Source organism: Agelaius phoeniceus, chromosome 4, assembly GCF_051311805.1.
Source record: "Agelaius phoeniceus isolate bAgePho1 chromosome 4, bAgePho1.hap1, whole genome shotgun sequence".
NCBI classification, from domain to species: Eukaryota; Metazoa; Chordata; class Aves; order Passeriformes; family Icteridae; genus Agelaius; species Agelaius phoeniceus.
The window spans coordinates 6,803,552-6,816,911 of NC_135268.1; the positions used below are offsets into that span (position 1 = coordinate 6,803,552).

Sequence of the window (13,360 nt, forward strand, 5' to 3'; positions counted from 1 at the left end):
AAGGAAAGGAAAGGAAAGGAAAGGAAAAAGGAAAGGATGGACCAGATAATCCTTGAGGTCTTCTTTGCACATGGTATTCTATGATTCTGAGACTGAAATAAACCAGTCATAAGTCACTAAGTCACCCTGACCACCATCAGACCAATGGGGATATGAAAGAGTTTGTGCAAAGTGTTTGGAATGTATTTAGTTGCCACATTCAAAAGAAACAGAGCATATATAGAATCAAAATTCAGACTTGAAAAACAGGTAAATCAAGTCACAGAATTACAATTTGTATTGTTTCAGTAACTATGGGCCGTAGCACTATTTTTTCCCCCTAATATTTGTCACAGCATTTGTGGATAAATGGACCTGACTGAGTATAATAATTATTAGGAATTATATATAAAATGTCTGGTATTTTACCTTGAAGTTTAGTAGCAGCATATTTCTAGATTAGTAAATCAAAAACATTTTTAAGGCCACCTTTAAGATCTCTGAAAATAAATTGGAAGACAACAAAGCAACAAACCTCCCCATCAACTTTGAAAATTGCACCTGAGCACTTCTCATCTCCCATTCTTCCTCACTGTCAATACTAGCATAGAGCTAGTGGGGCAAAAGAAGGAAATAAAAAAATCAGGATATTGTAATAAACATCACAGCACATTATTTTAAGAGAACAGGGAAATGCAAAGTAGCAAAATGTTATAACTCAGTTTTAGGACTTTATGTTTCAATTTTAATGACTGCTGTCCTTGTTTAAAGATTCATGGACTCTTAAACAACTCTCAACTGCCAGAACCTCATCTTTAGGTTCTCTTTTATCAGATTTCCAGCACTGCAGTGCTCCCTAGAGTTCCATGGATGAACTGGTTTGGTGCTGGCTGGATGCTTGACCATTGCTCAAGGACATCCCAGGGCAAACCTCAGCGGGTGCTCAGACATCCAGTGTAAAGAGAAGCATCCAAGATTCTCCCTAGCTCAGATGTGGGTAGCTGACTTGTTTAATATTTGCTTGTTCCTTGTAACCTACACACAACCTACTCTCCTTTTACGCCTTTTTTGTCTCTTTGATGGCTATCACGTTCTGTTTACAAACAAAGATGTTGACATTTTCCTTTTCTGAAGTTATTTCAATTTCCAGCCTATTTCCAATTTTCACTATGTACATAGCAAGGAATACTCATGACTGAAGATAGAGGCTACTATTAATCATGAATTATGATAGCAGATGTTTCTTTAAACATATTTTTCCCAGTTTTGTATATGTTAATACAAAAGAGTAAAACTTCAGCTTTGGCAGAAAAACCACATTTGCTTTGTTTTAGCATTTATTTAGTATTTTCCATTATTTTAATGGAAAATAGTATGAGAAATACATGTTTAAGTATGATTCTTTTCTTAGATCTATACCTAATATCTCAAATAATCTTTCACATTGATTTATTCAAATTATTTGAAAATGCATCTCTCTCCCTTGCATTTGTACTGTTATTAAATTAAAGAACAAATTCAGTCATTAGAATTAATATTAACAAATTAATGAAGGGCGTAACAAATACTGCACTGCTAGAACAACACTTTAGGAAGACCATTTACTACGAAACATTATAGTTAATAATAATCTTGTTTAACAGAAATTATTTTCTCCAAGTCACAACATGGTCTTTTTTGTACATCAGTGTAGTGCAAGAGGATTTTTTTTCATGGTTTTTAAAAAGGATATTCCACTTGGAAAGATAATCCAAATTTGGCCTAAACCTCTTATCTTTCAAAGTCTTACCTTTAAGGTTGAATATTTCCAGAGATTTTGCATTTTAAATTTCTAAATCCACTTTATGATCTTTTTTATTGCAAAATGTTACTTTTTTTTCTTTAATAGCAAGAAAAAAAAAGTTTTTCTAGCAATGGTTAGTAAAACAACAACAACAACAACTTATGAGTAATTTTCAGTTGAACCAACTCTTGATCCAGGTGAATATTACTGGAAGAAGCAACCATATCTAAAAAATCTACAGGGAAATTCACATTTCCCTTTGGACTGTAGCTATTTATTCTGAAGTTCAACTTTTGGAAGCTTTCTACCCTCCTCTCTGCACCAACCTTCTTAAAATGATTATTGCAAACATCTTGTCTCTCTACCTTTCACAGTAAAACTGAACTTCCTTGATCATGGACTCTGACAAGACATTTGAGATATCAGATCCTTATTGCACGTCACAAAACTCTTCAGATCAGTACTCAGCCCTCTTGGTTCATCATATTTTTTAAACTTTCCCTTTCTGCCCTTTAGAAGTGTTGTAAAAAGACAAAAAAAATCACTTCTTTTCTTTTTTTTTCTCCTAAAACTTTATTTTAATAACATTCATTATCCCTTGCAGCAGATGCTGAAGACAAGCAGGTAGCAGACTGACTAGAAGCATCTGAGATCGGGTACAGATACTGTTTTTAGGATTCAGTTCAAAGTGCTTAAACACACATCTAAATCCAATTAAAATCAAGTGTTTGCTTCAGGTTAAACAGGACACGAGCAAAACAATTTGTTCTGATGAAAAATAAGGCCATGCTTTGTACGAGCAGGACACGTCACGGTGGGCATCTCCTCCCCCCTGCCTGTGACAGACCTGAGCCATGAGATTCATGTTCAGCCCTAGAGCAAAACAGAATTTTGATGTTGTTTCTTCCAGGTTAACATCGCCCTGTGAGTATTTGAAAAGCACAGGAGGGTTCCTTAGGCAGCTCAGCAATTAGAGGGCCAGCCCTTGTGAGGCTGCATCTGGAGCAGCTACACACTCCAAGAGGGACGTGGAGCTCCTGCAGCAGATCCAGCAAAGATGGAAGGTGATGGAGGGATGGAATATCTCTCTTATGAAAAAAGGCTGAGGGATCTGGGGCTGACTTCAGAAATGGTGACTGAGAGGGGACTCACCAGTGTCTATAAGAATCTGAAAGGCCAAGAGGATGGACCAGGCTCTGCTCAGTGGTGCAAGGCAATAGAACAGGAGGAAATGGGCAGAAACTGATGCACAGGAAGTTCCACCTGAGGAAGAACTTCTATACTGTGTGGGTGACTGGAACAGCTTGCCCAGAGAGGTTGGAGAGATATTCCCACTGGAGATATTCCAGAAATGTCTGGATGCAATCCTGTACAATGGGCTTTAGGATGGCCCTGTTTGAGCAGGGAGGTTGGACCAGTGACCCACTGTGGTCTCTTCTGACCTCACCCGTTCTGTGATCACAGAAACACCAGCAAGCATCAGGACCTGCTGGAGCAAATCCAGAGGAGGTCACCAAGATGATGAAAGGCCTGGGGCACTTCTCCTGTGAAGACTTCCCCTGGAAGTGTTCAGTGCTGGTCTGGATGGGACCTTGAACAACCTGGTCCACTGGAAGGTGTCCCTGCCCATGGCAGCCAGGTGGAATCTGAGGTTCCTTCCAACCCAAACCATTCTCCGATTCTATGATTTTGCTATTTAAGCAGGAACTTTCTTTTACCATGTTGAACTCTGCAGTCAAATTAGGGAAAGCACTCTTTATTTCTTTATTGTACACTCTGCTTTTGGGACATAAATTTCAGAAATATGGAAAGGCCACTTCTTCGACACCAAAATCTTCAGATAATTGTTAGCCAATTGTTAGCCAATTGGAATAGTAAACACCACATGTGCTTAAGTTGTATTTTCTCAATTATAAAATTTACACACAAAAATTACTATTGTCAAATACTCCATGACTCAAGTTTTAATTCATTTTGAAAGACATCAATGAACTCCATCTTTTTGGCAGATAGCTGTTCCAATGTTCCAGCAGGTGGAATACAAGTAGGCCATGTGCTTAATTTGGTTGGCTATTGATATCGTAGGGTAATTTTTTTGCCCTCAGTGCCATCAACCATAAAGATATTTCAAGTACACATAATTAGTTCTTAACAAAAGACAATTAGATCCAACAAAACACCTCACTTGCTCCAAGGTCTTAACAAACTGAGCTTGAAAAGGGCACTTGTACAGTAAGAAAAAACTCAAGGAAAAAAAAAGTATTGCAGATGATTTTTTTAATAATTGTTGAGATCTTGGTGTTTGGCTTTGGTATTTTTCTTTTCCTAAAACCATATTATGTTAATATGTATTTTCTCTTTACTTACACAACATTTAATGACCAATTTAAGTACTTTTGCAATTGTTTATTAATTTCTCTCAGTTAAGCACTCAAGAGTGCTTGAGTAAAACAAAATCCTGGCTTGCATACTATAGAATACATTTTGATAAACAGCTGCTCAGAATTGTGCTTAGTCAAAATATTCTAATCAAAATATATCAAAGGACAGGGCCTTTATGTAACAGTTCATGATATATTAGTTTCTCAATATATTAGTTTCTCAATATATTAGTTTCTCAATATATTAGTTTCTCCTACTCTTTCATTTTAATTTTTTTTTAATCACCAATCTCTGCTTTTCACCTTCTCTTTAGCAAAAAAAAAAAAAAAAAAAGTATGCTGCTGTTTTCCATTGGAAATTTCCTTAATTTTTATATTTCTCTACAACCTAAATATTTCATACCAATGTCAAGTTCTCCCTATGTTACATTGATTGGTTGTTCTCACTAGTTCCCTGTACAAAACCAGAATCAATATCCCTTTCTGACAGTTCTTCTAACACATTCATAAATAAAGGGTTATGTTTTCCTCTAACACACATGTACTTACTTGATTTTTAGCAGCTTAAGTGTCTGGGAAAAATCACACACTATTACCTAGGCAAGTACAAGATTATTCTTCAGAGTTTCTATGGGAGAAAATGGGGGGGAAATCCTATCTGACAGCTCTCCCTGTAGCAGAAGAGCTGCATGATGAATTCAATACATGGGATTAAAATAAATAAAAGCAGTGTTTTGGGCCATATAATCAGAGTTGCACACCCAGGCCTCTTCTGCATTACTGTCGAAACCATTCAAGATTAACCTGGGGCAAAGGAGGACAGGTCTGTGTACATTCTTCAAATTCTGCTGTTACCCAAATAGTCTGTCTTGTTCACTCTTTTCCCACTCCATAAAGCCACACATCATGCTTGTGCACACTCTGCATGGTGAGGTAATAAACCAAGAGCAACTCCAAACGACAAAATCACTTCTCTTTCCAGTTCAGTGAACTGGGTCATGCAATAAGCACAACAATTTGCATGATGATTGTAACCAAAAAATTAAAATAAATATTTCATACATATATAATATATATATCTAAATTAAAGGGAAATGTTTCATGCATAAATAATGTTCTTATATATATACATATATCCCTGTAGAATTGGAAGAGATGGCACCAGAAAGAAAACAAACCAAAACCATGTCTCAATGTAATAATGACCAACTGCTTTTCAAGCAGCAGTTTGAAGTAGTAATTAGAATATGAAAGCTGGGAAGTATTTACTACAACATATAAATGCATTTATAAACATATTTATAAACATATAAATCCTTCTTAAGCAACTCCTTTACCAGATTCCCTTTGTTGTCAGGTTCTTGAGTTAAACTGTGCCACCCATGAGCATGATTTAAAACTTACTTCCACAGAAGAGTTGAACAAGAAAAATTACTGTGTTGCCTGTTCAGTTTGTGACAAGTCTGGATTTCAGGCAGCATCTTGAAACTCAGAAAAAAAAATTAGAAATTACATGGATTTTTTTTAATATTTCTGTCTCTCTGTTTTCTATGCTCATCCACCAAACCAATCATATCACATGCTCATTTCTGAAGCTAAGACTTCTATTAAAAAGCAGCAGTGAGTCATACAGAATACACTTTGCTTGCTAGTGTGATGATATCATTATTACTGCCTCAGTGACACTACTGTAACACCATTGCTATTGAATGTCTAGGGATGATCTCACTGGTCATCAATTTATTTAAAGTTGGAGCATTTTAAAATACTTAAAATATTGCTGTTCACAGGAATAGGTTTTATTCAAGTGTAGTTAACCATAAAATCCCAAAATAACTTCCTCAGGAAATAATTTCAGCAATATTTTAAATTTTAACTAGGAACTTTATCTCAAGTAAAGGTACAGGATGTTCCAGTTTCACAAACTTGTGTTTTTGTGTCTGCATCATGTTTTTTTATTTTCATAAATTTTTGAGCCTGAGAACACCAGAAAGCATTTTATTATCAGTGTAAATGGAGATGATTCATATAATAATATTTAAAGAAAATGACCCTGAAATTCAAAGCAAAATGACGTGGTGGTCAAGAATATATTTTTTCATTATATCTTTGCACTGGATGATGTTAAGTCCTCACTAGTTAAAATTAATATAAATGTAATTCTTATAAATAAAAATAAAAAGGAGTAGATGTTTTTCAAACATGAAGAAATATTAAAAAAAGGAGCTGCAGACCAACAGATTTCATCTTGATTTATAGTGCAATATCATACAAAAGGAATAAAATGCAGCTCTTTTATAAAGACTATCTGAATTTAGTAGATTAGACTACCTAAAGAGCACTTTTTAAACAAGTTCTTAGCTAATGGTTCTATACTAACAAAATGCAACAGACCCTCTTAATCAAATCAAGAATGAATTGAAACACAGTTGGATGTTAAAAACACTTCTTTGTCTGTTTGACATAATGAATAGTACAAATAAAAAATGTTTGACTGCTAATAAAACAATCTAAACCTCAAATATTGTGTTTAAAAGAAATTTGGAAATCCTTACAGAAGTTGGTTTCACATCAAAATTAAAATCTGTACCGTGGGAATTTTGCTGATCTCTGCTGATAAAAATATTATTTAATAGTACAGGATATTATTATATATATATGATGTAGTATATAATTTAGTATTATATAATAATATAATATTATATGTATATATAATACTATATTATTATTTAATACTATAGTAAATGTCTATTAAATTGGTAAAAGCTAGCAGGGAGGACACATTTTCATTCTTTAGATACCACATTAATCAGGGTTTTGATGCTGTTAAAAATGACACAAAGGATTAGCACTGAAGCATTCAGCAATTTGGGCCCAAAACCAGGTCTCCAAGTTGGGAAACACATCTCAAGCTGCAGCTCTGCTTAAAATTAATTCTCTATTGCATACATCAACGTCCCTGAATGTAAGCTGCACATGAGCACAGGTAACTTACAAAACATAAACTGCTTTTTTCTTTCTTTTCTTTCTTCTAAATCTTGTTGAAGCTGGTGAGCACAGATGCTGATGCTGAAACTTTGGCAATCTCCTGACAATAAGTCAAACTGCAAATAAGAACAAAGAAATGTAAATGGGCATCTTATTTTCACTCCATTTATTATAGCATTTTAGAAGTGTTACAGGGGGTTGGTTGTTGTGTTGGGTTTTTGTTTTGCTGGGTTTTTTTTCCCCTGCTTTGAAGTTTCAGGTTTTGTTCTGAAGGTGGTTCCCACACAGGGATTGTCCTCGCCGCTCCCCTTCCCTTCAGACCCACCCACCCCTGCTGTGTCAGCAGCACATGAGCTGAACACTTCTAAAGCTTCCTGTAATTAAGTTCACCTTGTTGCATTACTGGCAAACATGTTCAGACTTATTTTGGATACATTTGGGAAATAATAGCTTTTCAGAGTCTGCAATGAGAAGCAACTCGGGCTACTGAAATAAAGTGTGGTGAGGACTGTGTCTTGTAGCGATTTTACGTGTGGCAAATTCCCTTGGTGCCTCGGTACTTTCATCAGAAAATAAGGAACATTAATTTCTGTTGTTTTGCATCAGAACTGACATAAGTTTACAATAATGCCTGTGTCTATAGTGTATTGCTTGTGTGTGCACCTAGGATGGGATTTAGTTCACAAAAGCCGAGTATGTGGTTCCGTTTCAGACACAATTTGGGCACCCTGCCTGGACTCCACTGCCTTTCCACAAGGCTTCTGGTCCCCCCTCAGCTCATTTGTCATGTTTCCAGTCCCCATAAAAACATTTCCAACATCCTAGGGCAACTTAAAGTTGCACAAGGCACGTAGGCTTTGGCAGTAGATTCCATCCCACTCAGAATTATGTAAACTACGACAGAGTAATTTTCTGGCACATTTTTATGCATGTGAAAAATACTAGCCCAAGATCCTTCAAGGAACAGAGTGTCTCGTTTCATGCCATGATGGAACAACAAATAGAGCAAGGGAAAACTGGGGATTTACAATTATCTGGGTAATTCTCAACCCTAACAAGATGTTAACACAGTTCAGTGCTGTGCAATAAGAAGCTGACTTTCTTTTGCCAGCTGGGACACACAGCTCAGCAATCAGATGTTTCATTGGAAGAATTTCTGCCTCAACAAAGAAACAGCAAAATACCCACAACAAAACACAGACCCAGTGATCCTGTGGCTTGTGCCAGGCGGACATGCTGATGGGGCCAGCGCTGAGGTGACACAGAAGTCACCTGCCGGCCTGAGAGGTGGCACTTTGCAGGAGTACTGCATCCAGCTCTGGGCATGCACCAGGAAAGACATGGACCTATGGAAGCAGCTCCAGAGGAGGGACACAGAAATGGTCAGAGGGATGGGACACCTGAGCTGTGAAGACAGGCTGAGTCTGTTCAGCCTAGAGAAGAGAAGGTTCTGAGGAGACATTAGATTGTCCACTGAAGGCAAGAGAATCACAAGAGGGACACTACAAAAGAGCCACTGAGGGACTTTTTACAGGGGCATGTAGTGATAGAAGAAGGGGGAATGTCAGTGGGTAAGTTATGTCAAACATTGGGAAGAAATTCCTCACTACTAGGGTGGTGAGACACTGGCACTGGCTGCTCAGACAAACTGTGGGTGCTCTACCCTGGAAGTGTTCAAGGCCACATAAGATAGGGATTTGAGCATCCTAGTCTAGTGAAAGGTATCCTTGCCAATGCCAGGGGCTTGGAATAGTTGACCTTTGGAAGGTCCTTTCCAACCCAAAACGTTCTATAATTCTATGTCTTGCCCTGTCTCCAGCAAGGTCAAGTGAAGATGCACCATCATGGCACATGCAGCTCTGGGACAGTCCTACCATCCCCAAAACATGTATTTTATCCTGCTCAGATGGCAAATGAGGCACCAAAGCCTCTCAGCTACACTGCCCAAACAGCAAACACAGCAGAAAGACAGCCCTGGATCTCTGCAGCTCCTCCAACCATGATGAGAAACATCAAAACAGGCCTGAAATCTGCTTTTGGCCTCCCTCAGGGGTTTTGGCCAGCCTCAGGGGTTTTGATCTTTCTCTGCCTCAGAAAGGGAAAAGGAAACCAGCCACTACTGACACGAATCCTTTGTATCCATTTTCTCTTTCTACAATGGTATGGAAATCAGGCTTTCCTAAAATACTGCTATTTCACCCTCATTGCCCTGACTTTTGCTTTGGCACTGTAAATTAGAGCTGGTGTGGTTTTTCCACATCCTCAGACAACATGTTAGGAGACCAGATTCCTGCTTTTCTAAAAGGACTATATCCATCTGCAAGTTTAGGACCCCAAACAGATCTCCTCCTGGAAACTATTATTACATCTGCTCTTCTAAATGATCATTAGGACTGGCTGAAACTATTACTGTAAATGGGCCTCCAACTACAAAGTTTCTCAGGGAACAGCTGCATTTCTTAGAGCAAGGGAGGTGGTGGTGGGGGAAGCAGTAAAAATCTTTCAGTTCATGGCTACTTTCTAGAATTCATTCTTTTTTTTTTTAACTATTAGAAGAAAGCTTTCATATTTCTGAGGCACTTTCTTTAAAAATCTCTGTGAAAGGAACATCTTCATTAAAGCTGGCCTTGAAAAAGCCACTAATGGGAATGCTCAATTTTAAGATCCTCCTTTGAGGGACAGATTTACACTCCAAGGCAAACCACATAGGCATTTAAAATATTTTCAAAACCAGGGCACGGAAAGCTGAAGAATCTCAGCATCTGCGAAAATGTGACTCTAATTTGTAATGCTGAGAACACTTAAAAACAAGGTCTTTATTAAGGAAATAAAAATGAATTCTGACTCATTGATGTTAAACTGGTATTAAAAGAATCTGGAAGTCACACAACAGCACTGAAGAAGAGAAAGGAGAGAGATTCAAGGAAAGTACAGAAGAACAGAGGAGATTAATAGGTTTAAAGGAAAAAAACTCATAGGTTTAAATATAAATGTACTATGAGATGCTATTCCTGCCTGTTCCCTTACTTTGTAGGTCTTGTTCAGACACATGGTAGAAAAGGAATGTGCTGAACCTTTTTGAGCCATTCAGTTTTAATAGTAAAAGTAATTTTCTCAGGTGGGCACTGAACAGTGGCAATTACAGTTTATTTTGCCAGAGAAATTCTTTTAAGTCACTAATGGTATGAGACTGAGGGTAAGGAATGTCAGCACAGCATGTCTCCTAAGCTTGATACCAGCAGATTTGCAGAAGACCCAGAGACAACAAATGGTATTTTTCTGTTGAAATGTCAAGGTGGTTTATTTCAAATGCACTTTACCTGCGGGTAGTGAAAAATAATGAAAATATTCCAACTGTGGTCACGCAGATATTGCTATTCTTATTCTCAAGATCCATTTAAGCTCTAGCACAGTTTTCTTTGGGCTATCAAAACCATAAGAATTTCCTTCCATGAAAGACTAAAATTTTCACTATCTACTTTTCATTCCCATTCACTCCATGGTTCCTTAAAAACTTAACCCCTCTTCACACCCTACCTAGTAATTATGCTATTTCTTGTAAAAGTCCACGCTAAAGGTCTGTCTCTTTTTTGAAACAAAGACTGCTTAAGCACCATATCATACATGGCAGGTTAGTTCTACAGGCAGGAACTTGTAGCAGAAAACTAAATAGTAAAAGAAAGTTGTCTTCTTTTAGCCCCCTGATGTCACCATATCACAAAATCAATTAGGTCAGAAAAGACCCATGAGATCATCAAGTCCAACTGTTGATCTCTTTTGAAAATTCTGTTGGGGTTGGGATTTCTTTTTCTGGGTTAAGAAGGTCTTGGTGGTTTTTTGGGTTTTGTTTTTGTCTTTTTTTTTTTAATTATTTGTCAACTTCATTCAACAAGTCAATGTTTAAAACCCCCATGTCTTGTTACCTAAAACACGCTGGCAGCTGTTTTCTCACTGTTGGAGTAGTTCTTCATAAACTTCTATATTTAATTTACACATGAACTTGGTTTTATAAATTACTTTCTGCACACCCATTAAAAGTATACTAGAGACCAGCATCACAATATGATAAGTGAACTACATGGAAGATATAATAAAATCTTATTTTTTGAATTATTTTTTTTATTGACTAGACCTGAACAAGGACAGAGGTTGATCTTTGCTATACAGGCAGTTCACAGGAGGTCACCTTATCACTGCAGTGTTATTTAGCTTTGGCTTGGTTGAACTTTCCCAACATCTTTATGATAAACAAAACAATTTTTCCATTACTAAAGGCCACTCACCTGAGAGCTCAGGGTCTCAGGACTTGCATGGTTTGTCTTCACTTTGAGCTGATTTTAGCCTTAAAAAAAAAATGAAAATGAATAGTATTTGTGATAGAAGTTGCCTGGTGGTCAGCTAACTACCAGCTACATTTTTGTCAGATTTCCTTTGGTTTTACAATGATAACGAGCAGCTACTCATGTTTCTAGAATGAAATGAAGTGCAAAAGGGTGCAGAAGAGTACCAGAGGAGCAGGTGATCTGGCAGAAACCATAGCTGTAATTCAGAGGTCGCTATGGGATTGCAGCCTTCCATTGTTCAGGTAAACCTAGCTTTGGAACAAAAAGTGAATGGTTAGGAACTAAGGACAAAAGTGAGCACCTAAGCTGTGCTCAAAAGAAATTCCAGAAATGAAGTCTGTGGAGGGCAGGACTATCATCTCTCTTCTCCCAGTAAATGGATGAAAGCCCTTAGGACAAGACCATATGCCTCCCAGTTATGACTGGATGCTGATAGCTCATTCTGAGTCCATCTCTTTCTTTCAGGAAGGCTGAAGCCACCAGTCTTTGAATCCAGAGGGTTTCTAGAAAGGACTTTTTATTTCCCCCAAAAAGCAGTATAACTGCATTATGATTTTTTTTCCTATATGAATTTGAATTATTAATACATACTATTGTAACTAATAAATCTGACTATTATGCTGTTAAATCATTAACTGGAGTAACAATAATTTCCCAGCTTCACCTGTGACTGTGCTCCTCTTTTTGCCCAAGGAAGAGTTTTGTATAATAAGCATAAAGCATGATGACTCTCCCTCTCTCTTTATATAAACATATGCATATATTTATATAGAGACACACAATAAAAAAACCCAACAAAGGGAGCTCACAACCATGTATTTAAAAGATGCACATCATTCTAATTGACAAAGGATATTAGAAAATTAAAAGAGATGTGTGAACACCTATAGTTCTTCAATCACAGGTCAAATCACAGATTTACTCTGTCAAATCTTGGCAGGAATAGTTTTGCTCATTTCAGCTGTAACTTGGGAGGTTATTTCATCTGTAAACAACAGCAAAAAGAAGATATAAAAAAATAGCAATATCATAAACTTGCTGCAATCTGTCCTAGAAGGATCAAATGAGTTTTCATCAACAAATCTTTTCAACCAGAAAGTGATTTGTGTTTTGTACAAAGTATTTAACTGAATACAGTGAAACAGTGATGAATTTTCAAAGATATGCAGTACTCATTTTATAGAAGTGCACTTTAAGAGGCAATTTTGTGGAAATACACATATTTCATCTATGCTTCAGAAAGTCAAACTTTGTGAGGACTTCTCTCCTTTTTTGCACTCTGTTGCACTCACTGGGTGCAGCAGACAAGCTTATGGGGTGTACAAGTCTTTCCTTAGACCTAAAATACCACCAATAAACTCAAAGTTGAGAATTATTATGGTAATTATTTATCCAATTCAAAAGAAAACGGTGGCTAGTAGCAGCAGAGCAGAGGGAAACATGCAAAGCAATAATAAGTTGAGTAGGTCTGATGGGACAGAGAGGCCAGGCAGAGGTTCCAGCTGGAGAGAAAGGCCAGATACCAGGGAGCCAGTATCTTGATGGTTTTTAATGTCAAGTACAGCTGTGAATGTTAGCTATGAATATACTTTTTTTTTTTTTTTTTATATATAGTTACTCCTTTAGAATCAGGGCTGAAAGTTCAGAAATGCAGTCTTCCTTTTCTGAGATGCCGTGCTTCTGGCAAGCGCACACATTTTACCTTCATAAATTAATTGTGGAAAGCAATTAGTGGCTATCTGATTTTGTCCATGGAGTTTCTGCAGGGGGCTTTTGGTGCAGTGATGCCCTGTGAAGGCTGACCTAGAACAGAGGCTAGATGGAACTAAAGAATAAAGTAGGGATTTATTAAAAGGCCTCCATGGTTCCACCTTGGGCAGCACAAG

The 13,360-nt window shown here is 37.3% G+C and overlaps 1 long non-coding RNA gene across 2 annotated transcripts in view; it reads right to left on the minus strand.

Moving 5' to 3' along the window:
- Nucleotides 1–6,713: 6,713 nt before the first annotated feature.
- LOC129120190 (uncharacterized) overlaps nucleotides 6,714–13,360 on the minus strand; it is a 33,882-nt gene continuing 27,235 nt past the window's right edge. For both annotated transcript variants that reach the window (XR_013181760.1, XR_013181759.1), the window contains exons 4-5: nucleotides 11,415–11,473; nucleotides 6,714–7,247 (exon numbers count right to left, since the gene is read on the minus strand). This is a non-coding gene — a long non-coding RNA (uncharacterized LOC129120190). The remainder of the gene's footprint in view (nucleotides 7,248–11,414; nucleotides 11,474–13,360) is intronic.